Below are 23,292 nucleotides of genomic sequence, written 5' to 3'. Positions count from 1 at the left end.
ATTTGTTTCTCAGTCTAACACCACATCTTAACCATGTCTTAACATGTTAAAATTTCAGCAACAAGCAAATCCATCTGTCCAAAATGCTAAGAGATGAGACCCAATTAATGTTTTCCATGACACTTATCCAAGTGTAATACCTTGAATTGTTTTCCTAGTGGAACTTCAGGGACTTGTCATATAATATTTCTCAGCTTCCACCATCAGGATCTTAACATCCATCTTATGCATGAGGAGTGGTACGGAGATTATGAATGCAACGATATTAAAATTGAGTTACCAAGGTTGCATTTATTTGGTAAAAAAATGGTACTCTAAAACATTGTTACAATTTAAAACAACCTTTCTGTTAATATTAACATTCTATATTATGTTTATATTCTATTAACTTTTAATATATTTTAAATGTAATTTGTTCCTGTGATGGCAAAGCAGAATTTTCTGAAGGATAGTCAGGAACTCAACTTGCCTTCAAACCAGTCCGAATGAGGTGTGTAGACAAAAACAAAAAAATTCCAAAAGGCAGAATACTTGAAGACAGTCCGCACAGTAAAGTATTGCTTTTATCTCTCATTTGATTATTTATTTTTTGGTAGAGTGGGCAGACTTTCTTCAAGTGTTCTACCTTTTTTTATGCTATATTTTATGGGATCTTTATGCTTTTATTCAGAGGGACAGTAGAGAGAAGACAGGAAAGCACTGGGTGGAGAGAGGGTAGCGTGAGATCGGCAAAGGACCACGAGATGAGATTCGAACTCTGGTCGCCGCAAGCTCAGTTGTGCTGTATGTCGGAGCCGATAACTTCGTAGTGTTCTACCTTTTAAAAAGTGAATTTTCAGCAGCCATTTCTCCAGCCTTCAGTGTCACATGATGCTTCAAAAATCATTTGAATATGCTGATTTGGTGCTCAAAAAAATCATATGTATTATTATACTGAAAATAGATGAGCTATATATGTATATATACATATACACACACACAGTGCCGTGAAAATGTTTTTGCCCCCTTCATGTTCTCTTTATTTTTTGCATATTTGTCACACTTAAAAGATTCAGATCATCTTAATTCAGATCATCAAAATGAAGTTTTTAAATGATGATTTTATTTATTAAGGGAAAAATGTTGTCTAAAACATGGCCCTTCGTAAAAAATTAACTCCCCCCTCCTGTTAAATCATAAAAGAACTGTGATTAACCACATTATTTTAAAAAGCTGGGTTCAATTTCACTAGCCACACCCAGGCCTGATTATATATTATTCAGACCTGTTGAATCAAGAAATCACTTAAATAGAACCTGTCTGACAAAGTGAAGCATGCTTAAAAGAGCAACATATCATGCCACGATCTAAAGAAATTCAAAAAAGATGAGAAACAAAATGGTTGACATGTATCAGCCTGAAAAGGATTATAAAGCCATTTCTAAGGCTTTGGGACTCCAGCGAACCACGGTCAGAGCCATTATCCACAAATGGAGAAAACCTAGAACAGTGGTGAACCTTCCCAGGAGTGGCTGGCATACCAAAATTACTCCAAGAGTGCAACAACGACTCATCCAGGAGGTCATAAAAGAACCCAAAACATATTAATTATGTATATATAAATACACACACATGCATGTATATTTAAGAAAAATATGTTATGTTTATATAATAAATATATTTATATATAATATAAATTATATGAATATAAATATGCATGTTAATACATGTAAATATTTTCAAAATATATACTGTACATGTGTGTCATATACACATACATACACACACACATAAATATACACAGTACACACACACATATATTATATTAACAATAACCTTTATTTTGGATGCGATTAATCGCTGTCCAGCACTAACATACACACACCTATGACCAATATTGTATTACTATTTCATGCATCCCTAAATTAGGTTTTAGTGTAGACAAGACTAACAGCTTTAATGCTGCAAAATTTAAACCCAGTGACTGACAAACGGAGCAGATCAGACCAGGGGCCGGTGCAAACAAATGCACCAGCTATGGACCGTCCAGACAAGTTAGCCTGTCATTTGCAAAAGAAGAGGGGCACATGCTGTGAAAAGAGAAACAAAGTCATGTACAATCATTAGAAGCATTAGCGGTAATTAACCTTATTAAAACTGCCATTAGAGTCTGCAGTATGTTTCTGTTTCTAGAGCTACAAAAGCCCCTTCACCAGCCCTTGAGAAGAAGTCTACCCAGAATTCAAGGGTCTCTCAGAAGAAAATATATTAATTTTCACAACAATAGCACAAGAGCTCATCTAATAAGCTCTCACTAGATGGCAAACACTGTGGTCCTTTCTTGTTTTTCTCCTATACCCACAGACATAATACAACCTGAGCCACGGGTCCCTCTGGATTCTCTGGCTGATGGAAGAACAAACAATGCTGAATGAAAGAAGAACAGGCCTCGAGAAAATGAACACCATTCTGCTGAGAGCAGGAGAGATGATAGTTTGTGCCACTTATATGAGCCGATGTTTTGGGCACCTTTTGATATCACAGATGGATAAGGACCTAGGCACACCATCACTGGTTGTTGGTGGGATACTCTCCTTTGTAAATTAAGTACATAAGAGATGGAAAAAAGGACAAAGAGAAGCAGAGGAGATCAGTCATGTTCATCGACTCCTCCCGGTACACAGCGCTGGTGTATCTTGCCAAATTCATGAAGCTTGTGACCTGCATAAGGCCTGAACGTGGGAGTGTGGTTTGTTTCAGAGGAAGCCAGTTTTGAGGAAAGAACAGGGTATTCTTTAGGGCAAGTATGCTCTGGAGCCAAGCATCAACATCTGACTATAATCCTATTAAATGAAATCAACTCTGTGATAACTTGAGTTCTTTCCACTCTCAATCATTAGGAGAATTCCTCAAAAGCTTCTGCTGACAGAGGAAAATTAAATAACTTTGCTTAAGAACACATAGTACAGCTCCTCATATTTGGCCATTTTGAGAAAGCAGCTTGGTCTGGTCAGTCAGTGGCTAAACATTCTTTTCATCAATGAATACTGATAAAATACATTATGGTTGCAACTAGGGCTGGGTGATATGGAAATAAAAATTAGCACAATAGAGATTTTCATATCAGTCGATATCGATAATTATTTTAAAGGCAGATTTTATGCTAGAGAGTAATTAGTGACAGAATTTTCATTTTTGGGTGAACTATCCCTTTAAAGACAAGTGAACAGTTGTGATTTTTCTGTTGTTGTGATATTTTTGGAAAGCTATTGGGGATAGCTATGCATTAGAGTGAAAACGCCCATGTAAATGTTCATGCAAAATGTGGGACAGCATCGCTTTCCAATCGGGGGCAGTGGGAAGGAAGGGCAAAGGCAGACATATCACCTGTTCTGGAGTCATGGGAAGTGGGGCATATACATGGGCTGGAGGTGAGCTATTAATAAAGTGATGAGTGTACAGGGAGGGGATCCCTGAATTACCAACTGCACTGGGTTAGTTAGACCATGACTCATGGCAAATACCAGTGTCCCATTAGCCTCTGGACGACTAGCACTACATGAGCATGCCAACATTTCTGTTTTTCAACAAGTATGTGCATGCTACACAGAAAATGTTCAGGATTAAATGGGTGTGTGAACATGCAGTCAGGTTTGGCCTTCTAGATTTGCATTGCACATGGCTTTGTGGTCTGCTACATATTTTTTCTAGCAAAACTGTGTGTGGGGGGGGGGGGATAATTACAGCAGTCAGAAGAGAAAAAGAGGCCAATATTACTGCTGCGTTAGAAAACTCATCACAGCAGTGTTTATTAGTTTTTCATAATAATTGCAAAGTAAATGCAACTCAAATTACTGTGACAAATATACTTTTTTATATATAATAGAGAAGTTTAGATTTATGACATTCATTTTGGAAATGCGACAGCAGTCAGATATCAATATCTGATATTCAGTATAACAGCTCTTTTGCTTGTAATGTTGCTTGGATATCTGTCATTAGCCACCCTGCACTAGATATCAGTTTTGGTTATTGGAAAACACTCTACCACTAATTATTACAGAAAAGTACTTCATAAATACAGCCTTTAAATCAACACAACTGTGTCCAAAAAATTGGTTCCAGTAAAGATGCTGCAATACTTGGTAAAGAGGATTAGCACTTTGTACAAATAAAGCACATTCCTCAAGATCTGAATCGTTCCCAACTTCGGTCACAGCAGATGTTACGACTGAAATAAAACAGCTGGGACTGTGCTGACTTGAGAATACTGGTGCTGTCTTTTTGAGCCTTACATTTTTTTTCAGTGGAGAATATTATAATTAGTATAATTGGCAGTGACATACATGCACTTCTTAAACAAGACAGGCATGTTTTGGCATCTCCGTCATGGAATTCTCTCACAGTCGCCTGGAACACCACTCAACAAATCTGGAATTGTATAGGAATTTATACAAGTACAATTGCGTGACAGTGTTTGTTGTAAGAGTTGAGCTCTGCAGACCCTAACCAAAGATTGAAATCAATCTTAATTCCAGGCATTCCAGTCCTGTCTTGCAGTTCAGACACCAACGAACACAAAGACAAGCAGACATATGCCATTCCAAACTATTAAAACGGTTCAAATTCATTCTATTACCACATTCCTGCAGTTCCGTTGTGAGAATTTGTTAAATTGATAGCTAACAATATGATGAGGAAAACTTTCCGCACACCAGCACGTTCTCTCTTCCTCCTTCCTTCCCTCTTCCCTCCATTCCATTTCTCCTCTCTGCAGTCTGGCTTTTGTATAAAAGCCACTCCTATAAGACTGCGTGGGCCCAGCCTCTATTTAAAAATGATTCCATGCAGTCAGCCGGCAAGAGAGAAGGCGTATTTAGGATAGAAGGAAAAAGGTGGGAAAATACTACCTACAGACCAAGGGAGAAAAAAGCGAGACGGGAAAAAGAAAAATTCCAAATGACTTTAGGGAAACTTCAATACACTGGAAAAGAAACACCACCCTGCTCTCATGTAGGCGGTGAATTGGTTGTGTGATATTTCTTGTCCAAAACCATATTTGTCAACCACCTACATGCTAATTGGGACATTTAAACCCAATCCAAGGCTCAGCACTAGGGGGAAAAAAACTGCAGCCGTGCAGATCGGCCATCCCAGTCGCTTTTATTGAATTAACATCTTGTCACTCTTGTGACCTTTGCATCAAGAGTGTGCCTTCTTGATGTGTACTTGTTACAGAAAATTGACTGCCAGACGAAGTGGATGAACTTCAGATTCATTAAACAAAAAACAAATCAACACATGCTGACATTCACATTGAGCAAGGGCTGAGCAGCAGTTGAGCTTTAAAATAAAATGCCACAACGAATGTTGCATAACCTTCTCAGCACCCCGCTATCCCTTAACTGAACACACACACACACAAGCAACAAGCCTCGGCAAGAAGCAGAGATAAAAGGCGTCTAGTGCAAATGTTTAGTATTTGATGAAATGGGAACTGAAACTGTTTACTGAGCATAGTGAAGCCTTCAGGAGCTATAGAATCTCAAACACCAACTGACGGATGCATTACTAAACTTCAGGAAGTGTTTGGATATGAGTTAAAGGCCAATCTCTTCGAAACTCCCGGGTAATAGTACTAACAGATGACTTGCATGTTTCGCCAAAAAGGATAAACTAACATGACCTAGTTCTCAGTGTGGCACTTTTTCTAACAGCTTGACATTGCGCCATCTCACTTGAATGACGACTATGAGAGCTTTGAAGTGAAGTGCTTTGAAATGTAACATCAGATGTGAGGTTTCAGGGGTTTTTTTTAATTGGCAAGTTGTGTTAATGAGCAGCAGGGTTCGCTGTGTGGTCTGTGCTCTTTTTATCAGGTCACGGGTTGGGTCTTCAACACAAAGTCAGGTAATCAGAGTATAGTCAATGCACTAGAATGACTTCCGGATGCTTAAGTGTGAGTTTGCATGTGCTGATTTATGGGTTCTGAAAGGCGTGAGGCAAAGAAGTCACCAAAAAAAAAACAATGAATTGAGGAACTGGGAGGTGAATAGCAAACTGACCTCAAAACCTGTATGACAGAAATGGAAATCAACAGAAATTAAATACAAGGAAATGAAATACTGAGAGTTAAGCATACACATGACCAAACAAGCATGTATTCATCAGTGGTTCTCAACCAGGGGGCCACAATCCTATAGGGGAGAGGGGTTCCCAACAAACTGACTTAAAGTTTTTTTTTTTTAAACCGATGATAAATCACTAAAATAAGCTAAAAGAACAAAAAAGGCCACATAATTTTCAGATTTTTTAGACCTGGAAAAGTCACTTACATCAATACAATCTTAAAACAACACCATGGGCATTCGACATTTTTATCGGGTAAAAATTGTAAGTAAACTTTTTTTTTTTTAATCCTTATTCTTAATCCTTATGCAGTAACAAACAACTGGAACATCTTGTAAATTGATTGGTTAAAAAGAGCAGGAACTCTGAAACTACTGTCTGGAATTAATTATGATTATTTTAGTTATGTTTTAATTTATAAAACCTGAGTGCGCCCACAGATTAAAATAAATCTTGGATACTAAGCTACTGGTAGGTCAATGGGGCAGTCAAATTCTCAAAAAAGCTGAGAACCAAAGGCACCCAGAATGTGTGCAGAACATTACAACATGACTAAAATGGATCACTTCCATCATAATTAATAGCGATCTATACTAGAAATGCATCAACTAGGCTATGTGCAGCAGTTGACAGCATACCCTGGTTTTCATTTTGACATGCACAGCATTCCAACCACTTCATTTAGCCTGTCCATCTGGAGAGAGAGAGAGAGAGAGAGAGAGAGAGAGAGAGAGAGAGAGAGAGAGAGAGAGAGAGAGAAAGAAATGTCTAACATGTGAACTGACCACTTAACAACTTCTAACCATAATGTCAAAGCCAGCTTGTGACACTTCTGGTCTCCTAACAGTACCGCTACCTGTCTGATCTAAAAAAAAAAAAAAAAAAAAAAATGGCAGGAATACAATCTCAGGCATTGTTACTCTGCTAAACATGCAGAACAGCACCCATAATAGCGTGAATACATTTAATTCAAAACTCATGGCTGTTAGGACAACTGCATTTGCTGTAACTGTTCAACTGGCCCCCGCAAGAAAACACAATCTGGCTCCTAACCACAGGTAATCTGGGACCCCTGAAATAAATGGTTTTCCAAATGTATCTGCCCAACGTAAGTGATTATTTAGCAAATAAGTTATTCATTATAAAAAGCAAACACAAATCCCTACCACTTAGCACTGAAGACAAACAGTTGAGTACAAAAAAATCAGACCAGGAATTACAGACATTTTCTGCTAATTGACCTATCGGTAAGCCCCGCCCCCCTTAGTTACTGTTGCGAAATCAGAATTGCTAACTGTCTTACAATGACAGCTGTCAGTGTGAAAACCTTGTCCCTATATCTTTTTGATACATTTTGGACACAGAAGGACCACCATTCAAGTGGGACTTAAATATGCCACGGAGGGATATATAAAAGATTTCAAAATAAATATTGTGGGTATTAATTTGGAAGGGAGGGTTTACAGATCACAATGCAAGCGGGAGAAGCCTCATGTTACACGATTGCAAATAACAACATCCCTGATAACACTGTTCATGTATCGCAGGGTACGATTAAATTAACATTTAACCAGTTAAATATAAAGAGAGTGAAATGTAGACCTTCGTTTATGTTTATTACATAAACATGACAATCAGAAAACAAACATTTTTGTCTTCATTGGGATTGGGGATGAATGCTTAGGGACATTTTGCTCCATTTTGTTTGAGTTTAGGAAATAGAATAAAATAAATTCCATTGCCTATCCTTTCAGGATATCTGAAATCACTGTTACAAGTACCCCAGGCATATAGTTTTTCCATTTTTAAGCTTAAACCCCATAAAAACGATGCAAGCTTTGGATCTTCCAGTGTTTCTCTATGGCGCTGAAACCTTAAGATGTCCGAGTTCCGTTTCCTGTGCAACTGATACTCGACTACCATTGGCTCATCTTAGGGCTGCACAATTAATCAAATTTCTAATCGCGATTACAATCATGGATGCCACAATTACATAATCGTTCAAAGTCCACTTATGTTATTCTGTGTGCTTCAGATGCATTTTTTTCTTTCTACATGTTATCTTAAGGGTCTTTCCCATTATTTTAATTTTAGTATAACATTATAATACCATTCATATTTTTACTTTTTTTAATTTAAAGAAACCAATTTGATGTATTGCTGGTTTTCACTGAAACACTGCTGAACAAATCCCAGAGTCATTATAATCACTTAATGTAGTCCAATAATGTTTTTTAATGAAGGCACTGATGCAACGTTCATATACGAGCCCCACTAATGGGCAAAACTGATATATAAGAGAGTCAGTGCTAGTGGTTCTCTACAAGTACAGCGGCATTTTAGCAGTTGATGGCTCAAACAGAATGACCAAAACTGTCTTAAGGCAACACTAATGCAGATATTGCAGAAAACATTCATAATCATGAAAAAATGCTATGAATCATGGAAAAAAGATTGCGCATGATGCTCCATTGGATTTTTCAAGAACTAAAACATTCCATTTGTGACATCTCAGCAGTTTCCTATCTCTTTAATGGCGATCAAGAAACATCGCCTGCTTTGCTCTGACGTGACATGCAAGCCCGAAAGCTATGTTTTTCATTCCTCCATCTATGTGCCTTTCCCTTACTCTTCCGCTAGCTTAACATGCCCTCTCTCAATGCAGAGCAAGTTCGAGACCACTACAGCTTGTGAAAATTATACCACCAGCAAAAACATGTCTAAACACATTGCAACATTGCCTAGGTTTTGTCTGTGCAATCAATGTGGCTCAGTTCATGTCAACAGTTCTGCCAATAACTAGAATGTCATGTGTTCTTGTCTAAAACTATCTCCCCCTCCCCCCATCTCTGCTCTGGCTCAACCCTCCCTGCCTTCCAGTTTTTCTCTGCTGAGCTTCTTTGAATTCAGCGTGTCTGTTTGGGCCTGAGATGGATGGATGGAGTCTTGACAATGTCTACAGATGTCACATTCAATACATGTAAGGCCCATTTTGCTCTGGAGGGAAAAACTATCCGAACATACAGCAATCTTTGTAGGGTTATCTTCACTGACTAGGCAGCTCCTGCTGAGGCTCCCTTTTATGCTACAAATTATTAGACAGCGACAGAGGCTTTTTAAACCAAATGTCAGCGGCTGAGAGACTCGCAGACAGACACACACCCTTGTGACTTCTCTGTCTTTTGTTCCATTCAGCAGGCCTATCTACACAGAAATGCTTGATTCTTGCTCTCAATGGACAACACCCAAAATGCAAACCCAACACCACACACAAATTACAAAAATGCCTGCCACTCTATGAGAAGTTTAACACCATGACAGCTTTGGATCAAAACATGAATCACTTCCTCTGAGGATCATCTCTACTGCGGATGGTCTTAAAAATTGTCAAGAACGAAAATTGTGTGTTAGAGCGCTGACAGTACAACCCCAGTGTATAAACTAAACATGAAAGCAGCAGCATATACGGCTACAGTAACTTATTAGATTCTTAAATTTTCTGAAGAAAATGTGAGTGGTACTTGATCCATTTCCTCCAATCGCTAGGAAAAGTAGCACATATCACTAAGCACACATCTCCTGAACAAACCACAAGATTGTAAAAAGATGTTGCTGTTTATTTTCCAAAAACTGTGGTTAATTATTTTTAACAGCAGGGTCAACAGTCTGATTGCAAAGTTAACAGACTAAAGTTTTTTTACTTGTTTTTTTCTTTCCCAACTTTTCCAACTCATGAATTTATTTAACCTTGAGTAATGTCAGTCTTACTAAAAATCACTGCTATTCTTGAATGTACAGTGTAATATGAATGTAGAGATGTAACAGTATGAAAAATTCTTATCACGATTATAGTGACCAAAATTATCCCGGTTATCAGAATTGTTAAAATGTGCTGGAAATGTTCAAAAAGTACTGACACAAATCATTTCACCAAGTTTTACATTTAAAATCACCAAACAACAAATAAAATCATTTTTGTTTGTATAAACACAAACAATACCATTACCAATGATGTCCGGAATTTAAATGACAACATGACCGACAACAGTTTATCTAATAATAGCATGTACAAAATGTTAAAATAAAAGGTTTTATAAAATGGTAAACCTCACATTTCAGACTTTTAATAATGAAAAGGGTTAAGTCAAAATGATAACTGATTAATAAATGATTAAACGTATTTTATCTGCTCCATAAATAATTCTAGATTCCTTATCTGAAATGTTTAAATGTGTAGAATCCACATAAGCTTGTTTTTCATCAACCAGTTAAAATTTACAACAGGGCATGCAAATTCGTTCCATTTTTTTTGGCCAGATAGAAACCACACACAGGCTGAATGTGAATGTAAGTCTCTGTAAATCCACTCTCTGACACCAGGTGGTGCTTACAGAACAGCAGAATTACAGCTGTTTCTCTCTGTGAACAAAGCAGCATTGCGATAAAAACACTATGTTTATTAGGTATTACACGGAGCTAAGATAAAAACAAAACGCCATCGAATCTTTATTGAAGACAGTCAGAACCTTCATTCATAAATTCATTCATTCACATAATAATTTTTATAATTCCCTTAGAACTCTTTTAAAACCCTTCCAGCTTTCTGCCATGAGTTGTTAAAATCACGGTAATCGAATATGGTTTTTAATGATATTTAACATATGAAATGGTAATACTAACTGTGGGGAATTTTATCATGATTTATTTTCAAACCGGTTATCATTCCATCCCTATATGAATGTCTTTTCTTTTTATGTTTATAAAAGCATACGCATTTTAAATAGTACTGCCTGACTTTAACTGAACGGATGGCTTGATGTGATGGCTTAGCAACTGAAAAGTTTCACAATAGCTGTCAAAGAAAGTCTGGTCTGTTTTGATATGGTAAGGGCCCTCCACTTTGTCATGAGGAGATGCACTCTAGTGGCGCCTGAGAGGGAGGAGGTCAACAGTTGACACATCTGATCTCTGTTGTCTCTCTCGCTCCGTCATGACTTGGGATTGAGCCGCAGGGAGCTTCCAAAAGACCTTAAGCTTGTTCAGTTGAAGGCCAGCTGCAGCCCGTGAGCTCCCATCCATCTCAGGGTTTGTCTTTGACATCTGCAGGGAAACTGGCTGATTGGAGCCTTGACCACAGAGACATACCCAATGTCAGCCAATGACCCTGTAGGAAATTCAATTCAAAGCAGTCCATCTTCTGGCAGACATTCTGTTCCACTGCAAAAGATCAAACTCAGAGCTACATGAAACATGTATCATTTGCACTACAATGAATTGGGAAGGGTTTCACAAATTTGGCGGAGAGGTTATAAATGCTCAGATGTCTGAAATAAACCATGTGGTTGAGAACAAGGCGCCTTTTTCCCCCAGAGATGCTCCCCTTGCACAAATGCATGTCACAAGATGCTAGCACATGCACATGTCTGACCACTTAGCAACTTCTGCACAAACACAGAACATTTGGGAACCATAACGGGGCTTTTTTTTTTTTTTAATGGAGTAATGGAATTTCTTGTAAAGCCCCTTTTTTTCAGTGGTGATGAGGACTGAAAAAACACAGAAATTCTTGTCCAACGCTAGGCGTATCTTACCACATTCTCCTATGCTGCTTGTCACACACAAAACCACTTTAACAGTAGGTCTTACAAGCAGTGGAAAAAGTTGGGAAGGAGCACGCAATCTACAAAGGCTCCTTCTTCCACTCCTCTCAAGACTCCCACTGAGTCTTGGGACTCACATGGTCCTTACTACAGCCGGTCTTGAATACTGAGAGTTCTTGTGTAAAGAGTCAGCGTGTGGGTTTCGGAAAATTGTGCATATTTGACCCATTTAACCCTCCCTGTGCTGTCCACAACCTTCACATTCACTACCAAACCATGAATATATTGGGTGTGTCACACTGAATGGAACAACATCATGACAATTTCCACCCATGACAGAGCTAAGATAGATGAAAAACTTCCCGAATACCACAAGAGGAAAGTGGCTAATCATATGATGAAAGAAAAAAATGTGGAAAATAAAAAACATTCCATTCATCACTCTGCTGAATTTTGGAAAGAAAAAACTGTTACTGTGGAGATTACCTGTCATCGATCTGTCAAACAATGAGGTTTCAATGTAAAATGTCTTCTGTAAACACTGAAAAGAACAACGTGTGTACGCCACACCCTTGTCCACTGACCAAACAAGCTATTCCATCTCTGAAACATGATGTGGCAATGTACGTCACGGACAGGCAAGAAGGCATGACACAGTATTTTGCATTCATCATAAGGAACAGCATGAGATCAACAAAACAAAACAGTCTCAAACAATTCTGGTTTTGATGACAGAGACAGATATCAAAGTTTCATACACCTGAGGGGAGTCAAACTTCAGAGCCATATTGTGTATTTTCACAAGTCCTTTTTTAATAAAAAAAATGAAAGAAAATTTCCATAATATGAAAACGCTGACTTAAGAATGCAAAAACTTACTTCCCAATGAATAAAAACCAAATCTAACCAGCTAAAATGTCTCATATTTTCTGCATGTAGCTATATATGCTTCAGAAGACAAAAAGGTTATGAAAAACCTAAAATACGACTATTTTGGCACACAAAAAGCTATACTGACTGTAGGTGGACCTCAGGGAAAAACAATTAAGTAATAAAAAAAATTCATGATATGACCTCCATGTTTTGCAGCATAACTGTTATGTTAACGAGAGGCTAGGTAAGGACAGGCTTCTACTGCCATCAACAAGCTGCAGTGGTCAGCAGGCGGCCTTCAGTTCACACAGATCCTAACACCGTAACCCTGCAAAAGAGATCGGGGAGGGCCTCGATAGGAGGCATCATGCCCAAGAGTTTCCCACTTGGCACAACGCCCAGCAACTAAATTAGAACTGTGCCTCTGGCACCTCTAAGGCACAAACAACTACAAACAACTAAAGCATGGCAAAGAATACCACAAACAACAAAAATAATAATAAAAGTGAAACTCTGCAAACAACATTTTGTTGTCTTGTCATAGAGAAAAAGACAGAACAGCAAAGATTTATTAAAAGCATATATGATAAGCAAGTTTTTCTTATATCCACAACCAACCAGTCAGGTGGGGTCTTATCCTAATTTCTGCTCCACATCTTTAACCTGCAATCTGTTAGGTTACAATACAATTATCTTCTGCTTTATAGCTTCCGTTAGTGACTATACACCATTGTTTGGCTTCAGACAAATATCAAATAAATGAACCATTTGAATAATGCAATCATTTCTTTCAGAGACACTTCAGATGCACATTGTTCACCATGATGGTTTTTAATTGCTTGCAATATTATTGAAATCATCTAGAAAAGGAAAATACAGTTAAGTGCAATGTGCAAGGCAAGTCTCTCTTATAGGCTACATAAAATTATGAGAACATGTGCTGTAAAATAATGTTTTAGTGCATTGTTACGGGAAAACGTAAATTCTAGATGCACTTGGCCAAAAACCGAAAATGCTTTATAATGATTATTTATTATTTTATTAAATAATACAAAGTAATTTTATAAGACTTTTTATTTTAACTCATTTTAATGACACTGGATTAAAAAAAAAAAAAAAAAAAAAAAAAAAACTATTTACGGAAAGTAGCAATAAAATTGGACAGAATTTATATTAATATTAGTAATTATTAATCTTAATGTTAATTTCAACACTTACTAATCATTTTGTGTGTATGTCAGTTGTTATAATATGTTTTTTTACATGTATTATGATGCTTTACACGCAAGTAATGCAGTCCAATGACTTGTTTGTATTAAGCATTATTTAATCTATTTGTAAGGCAATTATTTTTGATAAAGAAAGTTAGTAATAGGAGTTAGTAATCTGCTGTACTGTATATGTTTGATTTATGTTGTTTGGGACATGGCTTTTCATGGTAGTGCTTTGTAATCAGGCACTCAAAAATGACATAAAAAATTGGATTTAAATTTATCAGCCAACATATTGATTATTAACTTTCAAATATAAAGAATTATCACATCGGCCATAATTTTCATATTGTTGCATCCCTAATGAATACCCCTGACGCAACTCAACCCCAAGCTGTCATATTTCCCTTATGTAAACGTACAAGTCAAAGGCTATCTGTGAAGCATCGGTGGTCGCGTGCTGTAGTCAACCTGCAGGACTGTTTATTCCAAAGACCCTCAATCGGTTTGGTAATTGAGCGTTCCCTTACCCTTGTCTTTTAAAACATTTAAAGGCCAGAGACAGATTCCTCACCGAGACTGAATGGCTGATGAGGTAGTTAAATCTTGAGGAATGGTGTTTGTGACAGTAGATAAGCCCATGCTTATCATTTCACTGTTTTCTGTTTGACTACAACAAAGCCAGCACATAAAGTAATTCTCTCTCAATACAAGTGGAATTAAATATGGGGCAATAAAACTGAAGATCAAGTCATGACAGTTCTCACATCAGGTTTGCATGGGCCTGCAATTACAGACAGTATAAGTACACAAAGTGCCTTTGGCTGTTTCAGCTGCCCTTGAAGAGTGTTACCTCTAAGGCTCTTGCACATCTGTGGCTGTTAGTACAGATGGCCATATCACTAACTTGCCTACCCCAGACTAATACCCCATTCAATTAGGACATTCTCTTCCTTAAATATAGCACAAGTGGGAACATGATGCATTTCAAAACGACAAGCTGAATGCAATCTCTGTAAGCTGCTTGTTTGGGAATATTCTCTACAAGCCTTTGCCACTGTTGTCAAGGTTTTTTTTTATTTTTATAAAAAAAATTCACATTCGATCTTCCACCCAGGCTCAAGTTATTGACTATGCCACCCACCATGGCCCACAATACAAGGCCAGCAGTGGAGGTTGAACGTGGGACCTGTTGATTGACTCTAACAGTTGCGCAGAGACATCAGTGATCATTATGTAACTGCCATTGCTGCGTGGGCTGCAGGAGCAGCGCTATCATTCTGATAAAGCCAGGAAGGCTGCTGTCTCATTGAGCTAAGGCCAGTTTCTCTCAGTGAATTATAAGATACAGCACCAGTATAACAAAATATTATAAAAAGGTGCATTTGATCTAACAATGTTAAAGTATACACTGCCTTCGAAGGCACTACTTTGCTTGGAGTATAAAGTAGGTCCTTAAAACTTCCTTGTATGCTTTGTGCGTATCCAATTTTGTTATTACACTAAAAGTTGTGGGCCATCGTGGCCTAATGGATAGAGTGTCGGACTTGTAACCCAAAGATAAAAAGCTTGCTTGGCAGGCTTTTAATAATGTATGACAAAAAATTTTAAAAAAATATTTTAAATGCATGTCAATCATCTTTATGATAAATGTATTCATGATACAACTAGGGATGGGTGATATCTTATTGTTTGCGATATACCGGTAAAAATTCTCCCCACGATAAGAATTAGTCTTTCCATGATAATAACAATAAAATCTAGTTGTTAAAATATTTCTGTGTGCGACCGTGTGGAGTGATGTGAAGGAAGGTGGACGTGAAATTGAGCAGCTTTTTCTACAATCTGGAACAGGTTTGAATAATGATGTACAGTCGAAAAAAAAATCAGTCTGAGCCTTGAGTAAATGTATTACAGTAGCACATGTGCAATACAGTTTTACATGTGTATGAGTCGTTTATAAACCTGCTGTCCAACAAAGATATTATTCAATGAGATGCTTTTTCTCCATATTAACTTCATAACATAGTCGAGTGTTTGAAATAACTTATTTTTGAGATCAGATGTGGTTTCGTGTCACAGAATAAGGCAGAAATCATACCATTTTATAGCATTATATACAGTGATAAAGGCAATGTCGATTACCATTGCATTATAAATATACTGTGTTCAAGCAATATAAATATATTGCTTGAACACAGACCATATATTTTATGCAATCGCATGTTTATTGTCTTCAGGTTTCCTCAATCAAGATTTCTCTATCTGCGTTTTATTCAGCTACAGCGATCACTGGATCCACCTTTTTCTTCAATGCGGAAGTAAGCCTATGGATGAGACTTCCGGTTCATTAGCCATTATAGGTAAATAACGAGGAGAATAACACGTGAACGGTAAAACTGTTTGGACTACAAACCAGTGTGTTCATAATCAAGATACATACATAAAAATAATACAAAAAAACAATAATTGTCACAATAATATTATATAAATAATATTTTTCCCTCGATAGAACAATAACAAATGTTCTATTAATCTTCGATATAATGTTAATGCACCAAAAGCAGAACAAAACGTTAATGGCACCACATGGACCAATTAGAAGCTTGGCTCAAATGGCAGCGCAGCACGAGCAGAAGCATTTACTCGCAGATTGGTCTCTCACTGTGCCATGAACATTCAATTTTACTCATGCATATTCACTCAGGAGATCTGCCTTTAAAAGTGGGGGGGGGGGGGGTACAATGCTGTTTCAGGCATTCAAAGTTGTTTACACTGTTAACGTTTGATTCTCATGCTAAGCATGGACAAAGTTTCAAAAAAACAATGACGGAGTATTTCTGTACCAAAATTTTTCGTACAAGATTATGAGAGGTTTTTTTTTTCGATCGTGGCTCTTCATGACGTTAACGAGGTTGGAACTCCGTATATGGGCATTTCTCCCGGAAGAACGCGCCTGTGCGCACATTAGGGCTGCACGATGTGTCGTTTAAGCATCGATATCGCGATGTACGAATCCACGATAGTGACATCGTAGGATGTGCGATGTAGGCTGTCGTAGTTGATCCGTTATTCATTAACCGTACGGGCCAGCTGCTCCCCGGCCCTTGACGAATGTGATTCGCGGATTAATTGCACAGTTTAACCATCATAGAGTGAAAGTTTATCATTTGCATGGGTTTTTAAGTCCTGTCAGTTTAACAGGGCACATATAAGAACGAGCAGAGAGAGAGAGAGAGAGAGAGAGAGAGAACGAGAGAGCCCCGGTCGCGCGCGCTCAACTTCACCGTCTTCAAACAACACGAGCGCGCTGTCTTTCTCTCTCCCTCGCGCATGTTAATCAAAATCAATTGACACGATGGTGTCGGAAAAAAAATAAAATAAAAAACCTATCCAGTGATGAAATGTTTTCTGTGTTGTCAAATCTTGTGCGATATCCTAAACTGCCGAGATAATTACACAACACGTGCCGTACACGTCTGATTCGCGAACTAATGATTCCTTTGAACCGATTCAATTTAATGAAACTGACCTGTCCAACACTGAACTCACGAGACGTCTAAATCGGTGTATTAAAAAAAATCTGTAACACTTTACAAATAATGTTCTATTTATTAAACTATTTAACTACATTATTTAACATTTACTATTACTAAACTGCACTTCTACAACATTGTTAATTTCAACATTTAGGCTATAGCCTTCATTGTTGAAATCAAAAGTATTTGTTAACATAATTAATGCACTGTGAAGTGACATTACCAAACAATGAACAGCTGTGTTTTTTATAAACTAAGATAAACAAAGATTAATAAATATAGTAACAAAAGTATTGCTCGTGGTAAGTTCATGTTAGTATAATATGTTAACAATTCAAACCATATCCTAAAGTTACAAACAAATAATTTACTCTAATTTAAATAATACTCTGATGTTTAAATCATTTAAAATGATAATGTAAGTGTTCTCACCCCATTTTTGTTTGTAAGAAAAAATTAGATTAGATTTCATATCGCAATATATATCGCAGAAAAATAAAATATCGCAATGTAATTTTTTCCCAATATCGTGCAGCCCTAGCGCACATCGTCCAGCGCAAGAACGTGCCCAACAATGCGCTTCATCCGGCGGCAGCAATGCACGGGACTCACTAGGAAGAATGTCTCCAAAGAAGTGTTTTTGGTTGTAAGGGAAAAATAACTTTGTTCAGCTTCCTCCAGCGTTATGCAAACAGTGGATGCAGTTTGTTTTTCCGGTGCAGCAATGAAGTTTCACAAGTGTGTTTGTTGACAAACATTTTATAAACAAGGCCCAGTTAGAAACTGTATTTGCACATCGTTTGATACTGAAAGATGGAGCGGTCCTAGCTATAAAAGATCCCTGTCATGATTCAGAACTGCAGATGGTAAGTGAAACGGCATCAAATGTCTGTTTTGTTGGCAATCAGAGCTCAAGTGCTCATCACTCTTTAGCTCCGCCCACGGTGTGCCTCCAGGAGCTCGGCTGTTTCCGGAGAGAATCATAAAGCTGTATCTTTTATAAATACGATAAAACTAAAGACTTTTTGGAGATACGAACGATGCAGTACTACTCTATAGGTACTCAAGATTAACATGAGATTGGGTGAAAACTGTGTGTGTTATGTCCCCTTTAAACAAAGATTTGACATTTATCATAATAATGAAATTATAATGAATATTTTATTGTGACAATTTTGGGGGGAATATTGCCCAGTCCTAATTATCAATGATGAAAACAGTTGTGCTTCTTAATTATTTGTGTGTGTGTGTGTGTGTGTGTGTGTGTGTGTGTGTGTGTGTGTGTGTGTGTGTGTGTGTGTGTGTGTGTGTGTGTGTGTGTGTGTGTGTGTGTGTGTAAAAACAGTGATACATTTTCTTTTGTGATTCTTTGATAAACAGAAAATTCAAAAGAACTGCATTTATTTGAAATAGAATTTTTGTGAAAATACATTCAATCGATCTAAGTGACAGTTAAAGCTATTTTCCTTACTGCCATGTCTAATAAATTGAATAAATCCTTGCTGAATAAAATTATTAATTTGATTTAAAAAAAGAAAAAGAAAAAAAGACCAATCTCAAACTTAAACATGCAATGTGTCTGTCTTCATTTTTTTTTTTTTTTGGAAGATACAAGAAATTTTGCAAAACCTTTAAGGTGAGGCTGCATCCACTTTGCCATGTAATGCAGTACCTACCCAAGCAGCCAATTTGTTGCACTGTGATTACATGCAGAGCAGAAGCGGAGACTTGGAAACTCATCCTCTATGGAAACCCACATAGGTACACGGTAATCGTATCTGTCATGTACACAAACACACACTTAAGAACACACACTCTACGCTTACTAGCTAATGTTGATGCAACTGCAAACACAGTTAAAGACTGTTGAATCACCAGCAATCACGCACACTCAAACATCATTGTACACACAAACACACCCCTAGTATTGCAGCAAGAGAATAATGCAGTGAGTGAATGAAAGCAAGAGAAAAAATAAGATGAAAAAGCAAGAGAGCACATCTTTAGACTACAACTAGCTTGAGAGTGGGTGATTTGGGAGGGGGGCCGAAACCATCCTTCACTAGCTCCCAGTGATAACACAAATGTTGAAGCTCGCTGTGATTGGAACATACAAATAAAAAAGCATGTTTGTTTTTCCAGACAAACGAGTATGAGCATCTGTTACAGGGAGGTCCCTCTCATTATCTCAGTCAGCAGAGAACGTTCTCCTGCCACTGCATGCCGGGCAACCTCACATCCACATGCATACACGCTCCACTAAACCCAACCGCTAATGCAAAATTACTTATTTATGCCTTTATTTGCGCATTCACTATTTCATCCAAGCTGAGCCAATGTGAATTGCGGCATCCCTGCAAGGCTCGTTGATCGAGCTGTTCTGCCATCAAACCCGAGAATGCCGCCACCCTGCCTGACAGGGGAGAGGAAAACAACACGCAGATGCTAAGAATCACCTGACCTCTGTAATCATTACACTACCACACTTAACCCTGGTACAAATGTTCTCCTATTTAGCAGTGCTAATGTCCCAAATACAAGCAAACTACAGGAAAAACAATGCAAAAGAAATCTTTGTAACATACTGCTGGCAGGGAATGAAAAGCAGCATGCATGAAACTTTCTTTGATGCAAGATGATGTTAATGTGTAATAGAAGGGCAATAGAGTATCTCCCCTAATTGTACAGAAATGGCTAAGGAAAAAAACACTGGTTCTTTATTCCTCTGCCAAAGATATATTGCTGCAAATATTTTCATTTGAAGTCTGACTGGTGGCCTGTTTAACCTAAAAGTTAATGTGTCAATCTCACAAAATCTTTTAAGAAAATGTCCGGATCATATTTCAACCGATAATCAAAAGGAAAGAAAATGTCTGGTTCAAACTTCCTTTCAGAATTTTTCTTTAGAATTTAATCATTCAAAGCTCAACACGTCAAATATCACAAGCAAATCACCAAGAGAAGTGCACTGTTGAATAATTCATGCTAAAAGTGTCATTGCATTTTTGCTAATTACACATAAGATCTATTATTTGAAAATAATTGCTATTAAATATTTTAATCAAAAGTTCTATAAATTATATTTTCTAGGGCATTGTGATATTAAAGTTGCCATGAAATCAAGCAGAATTAACAGTTCTTATTTTTTTATTGAATATTATTGCACTGTTTATTATGAATGATTTATCCATGCACTTCATTATTTATTCATACGACCTCATAAACTTTAATAAAGATAACCAAGTGTCCTCCTCTCACAACCAATTCTTGTCCACTTTGATGTTGTGTGCACTAGTGCAAAGAGTGGGACATTAATTTCTCCCCTCCAGCAATCTACAACTTACATTAGAGCAATTAACAAAGATCCTACAATCCAATCAACTCCCATTGGACTAAACCAAGCCCTGCCATACATTTTTTTTTTTAGCATTCTAAAAGCCGTTTTACTTAGATATACATCACAATATCGAAGACAATCACAAAATCTGACTTTAAAGCGCCCTCTGCTATTCTCAATATCATACTGCAGAAATTTATGCTGATTTACAAAAAAAAAAAAAAAAAAAGGAAAGAAAATAAAAGAAAAGAAAATCAAGAAAATCCAGTAATCAGAATACAGTAAAAAAATTGGGAATGATTTGGGAATTATAAAACGTTTAAACATACAATGCTAATTAGCATTTGAGGGGCAGCAGTAATCAGTTGTAATTAATGTCAAAATACTAAATGTTTTAAGGGTGCCTAAAAATAGGCTTGATTTCCTTTTAGACCAACTGCAAAATGCAACTCATTCCTTCTTCCATGAAATGTTACCAGAGCATGTTTTGAAATTTCACCAATATATGACAGCATGCAGAAGCTTCTACTCCTACTAACGAAGGCCTTATTTTCCATTTTAGCCCAATTCAACAGGTACATCCCCCTCACTGTTTCACGCTAAACAATCCCCCACAGCTCATTAAGTGCCTCTAGTCATGTTTTCGGCACAACAGTCTGAGCTAGTAGATATAGCTTTCCCATTTGTTTAGTCACACCAGGGAGACCAGAGTCACTGTATAGGCTGATGTTACCACCAGTGCCCATGATCATGTCTGAGGAGGGAGGCTGAACAGTACAATTCTCCCCTAATTAGAGGGAACAGATGCTCTGCAGGGTAAACACAGCTTGATATGCACAACAATAAATTGCATCAGTCGGCTGGAGTAATCACTAGAGAAGAAAACTTCTCGATAGCTCCAAACACCCCCACCCTGCAGGTTATGTAAAGTTTAAAGCATGCACAAGCACACCCACACACATGATCGCGTACACAAGTGGTATTGTTCAGTGGTGATATCTGCTTACTGATGTCTTCAAGAAGGTTCTTCACCATTACTAATAAACTCCCCTGAAACATGAGCGGTATTTGCACAAACACACACAACGCTCCACATTTAAACACGCAGAGTGTAGGCTACTGTTTGCAAATCTATCGCATAACACTGTGATTTCTGTGAGTTTCAATCACTCTCATTTGGTCATTTGGTCTCAACAGTCCTTCAGCCTTGGGATGCATTCTCCTGGATTACAGTGGATCTGCAGGGATAAGCTTAAATGTGATCACAGCATATTTCATAATGACTGACCTTTCTCTTCTGATTATTTTGTGGGCATACCAAACATCTCTCATAAATTTCCACAAAATGAATCATCCTCACACCAACAGAAGATTAGCTTGTGAACAACCCCTGTGGGCCGTAAAACAAAAAGGTGGCATTCCAGTTTCCACACAAGGAGACTTTGTGAATGTGACATTGTAAACAAACTAATTGCTATGATTTGTGTCACAGGACTATCAGCCCTCCAAAACATCTAGATAACATTTTTGCCAGGGAGGAAAACATGTTGAAACCTAAATAATAATAATAATAATAATAATAATAAACAACCTGACCTTTTGAGGGTCAAAAGTCCTCAAGAGGCCCTCAAGATTACCATGTACACAAAATATACAACTTCAGCTTCAACGTCAAATAGTTAATCCAAAAATGAAATAATTTCTCGCTGATGCTGTGCAAAACCTGTTTGACCAATTTTCTTATGCAAAACAAAGGATCTTTGTCAGAATGGCAGCCTCACATTCACTCTCATTGTATGGGAAAACATACAATGGAAGTAAATAAATACTGACTGTATTCTGCTTAACCTTCATTCACAGGTGAATTACTTATTTAATACTAAAGCCTGATGTTATAAGGGGGGCTTACACCGTTTTTGACATTTTAAAGCTTATTTCTTCACGTTTCGAGATGTTGCGCGACTACAGTCGCCGCTTTATCACCCCCCTCACGATCACAAGACGCCTGACGCTGACGGAGAGCTTCAAACCGTCGATATCGCACATGAATCTTCATTTAACATTCATAGTTTAACATAACACAAACCAGTAAGCTTATGTGCCTCGTGTTTCTCTGTTTCTGACACAACTGGGCAGGCCTAGCTCTCCTCACAGGACAGCGAATCGAAACAAATTGCAGGGTTTCCCCTTCGACGCAATAGCGCGAGGACACACCCAGAGAGGCTCGGTGGACGTTACCCGAGGGGGTGACGTCAGAGGGATCGACTGATTACCTATTTATCAATCAGCAAGAGTGCCTCTTTACTCCCGACGTGAAATGTACCCGTTTATTTCTGCGCATTAAAAGCCCCTATTAACCAGTAGTTCAAAACATGCATAACCTCAACGTTATATGACTGCGCTGACAGGAATGATGAAATGGCACTAAAATACGCCAATGCATGCATAAATAACGAAATAAAAAAGATAAGGTTAGCGTTTACGTGAAATAGGCAGTTATAATACGGTACTGGAATACCACAAAAGCGATTTTCATCGTCAACTAACAGTAAGTGTAATATCTGTAACCGATTAAATCGCTCACTGAAAAGCTGTGCAGAAATGATTACTTGCAACAGGCATAA

General features: G+C 37.7%; 1 protein-coding gene across 5 annotated transcripts in view; it reads right to left on the bottom strand.

Annotated features, from left to right (window-relative positions):
* The window catches only part of LOC109060853 (plasma membrane calcium-transporting ATPase 2-like), a 119,842-nt gene that overhangs the window by 57,815 nt on the left and 38,735 nt on the right, over positions 1-23,292 (bottom strand). The gene's annotated exons all lie outside the window — the stretch shown is intronic.

This window comes from Cyprinus carpio, chromosome B11, assembly GCF_018340385.1.
Source record: "Cyprinus carpio isolate SPL01 chromosome B11, ASM1834038v1, whole genome shotgun sequence".
Classification (NCBI taxonomy): Eukaryota; Metazoa; Chordata; class Actinopteri; order Cypriniformes; family Cyprinidae; genus Cyprinus; species Cyprinus carpio.
Note: the sequence above shows the minus strand (reverse complement) of the source record. Positions and strands in the feature narration are given on the sequence as shown.